Below are 1,301 nucleotides of genomic sequence, written 5' to 3'. Positions count from 1 at the left end.
TCTCCTTTCACCAGCTCATGATGTAACACCTGCCCCTGGCCTGGCCATCAAGGACAACATCTCTGGCCCACCACAGTGGATCTCCTGAAGGGATACCTCACCATAACCACGGAAACGACAGTGATGCTTTACCACTTAACCCCTCATCAGTACCACACACAGCTGAAGTAGAGCGCTCCATTCCAAAGGCACAGTGACACACAGTCAGAGCGCAGAGTTTAAATATGTAGGACATTATTGTATGACTGTATCAATGCGGAAGGCAACAGCAAACATTGAATGAGTCACTATTGCATTACATTGCTGTATGTTACATATCCAATGGCTCCAAAGGAGTCAGCTATCACTAGGCCCAACGGCTCACAGTCCATAGCTTATCTCATACACACAGAGAGGAAAAGCAGCTTGATAGTTTTACAGGAAAACTGAAGGCTGTTTAAAGATTATGATTCAGTCCTATAAGGCAAATACAATGAGGCACAAATAAAAGTGAACTGTAACATACCTTATCTAAAACAGCTCGTCACTCCGGAGAGCTCCATAGTCCATGAGTCACACACACACATAGACACACACACAGGAAGCCCCCCAAACTTGCCTCCGTTCAGCTGGGTTGTCTGCCGTCCAAAAAGCTCCACAATACAATGGCCTGCCGCCCCCTCAGTCAATCAACTCGCACTCGCACGGCTGATGGGAACTCACCTAGGCAGCGGACTCATCCACTTCTGACCGGCCAGAGGGGGACGACAGGACCAACTTAACACATCACTGTTAATCCGTCACAAAGCCGGACACGTCATGCCACATTTTTCTCCACAGAAAAAAAGTATTTTATGAAAATAGAACAGGGGCAGTTCTGAATTAGGCTGCACACTCACTCACACACACACACACACACACACACACACACACACACACACACACACACACACACAAGGGTCTCCCTTTCTGACACTTTGCTTGGGCCACGTCCACTTTAAGCTGCCCGGTGATCGGGGCTTTACCGGTAGTAATTGGATTCACATTCTTAGCCACCAGCGCAAAAAAGCATTCAGGTGGCATGAGTCTATGAGGCATATGCACGTAGTAACTCTGGATTAATCGTTCTGTTTACCATTGTGTGTGTGTGTGTGTGAATATGCATATGCACATAGTAACTCAGCTCTGGATTAATTATTCTGTTTACCATTCTGTTTAATTTAATTGTTTAAACTGTTAATGTTTACCATTCAGCCAGTTTACAACCACTGTATGTGCCAACACACAGTCTCTGACTCTGAATTACTACAGTACAGCCAATC

General features: G+C 45.8%; 1 protein-coding gene across 2 annotated transcripts in view; it reads right to left on the bottom strand.

Moving 5' to 3' along the window:
• The window catches only part of LOC125288230 (protein Shroom2-like), a 22,450-nt gene extending 21,829 nt beyond the window's left edge, over positions 1-621 (bottom strand). For both annotated transcript variants that reach the window (XM_048234412.1, XM_048234416.1), the window contains exon 1: positions 506-621. The gene's annotated coding sequence lies outside the window, so the exon portion shown is untranslated. The remainder of the gene's footprint in view (positions 1-505) is intronic.
• Between the last annotated feature and the right edge of the window lie 680 nt (positions 622-1,301).

The sequence above is a fragment of the Alosa alosa genome, chromosome 23 (genome assembly GCF_017589495.1).
Source record: "Alosa alosa isolate M-15738 ecotype Scorff River chromosome 23, AALO_Geno_1.1, whole genome shotgun sequence".
Classification (NCBI taxonomy): Eukaryota; Metazoa; Chordata; class Actinopteri; order Clupeiformes; family Clupeidae; genus Alosa; species Alosa alosa.
Note: the sequence above shows the minus strand (reverse complement) of the source record. Positions and strands in the feature narration are given on the sequence as shown.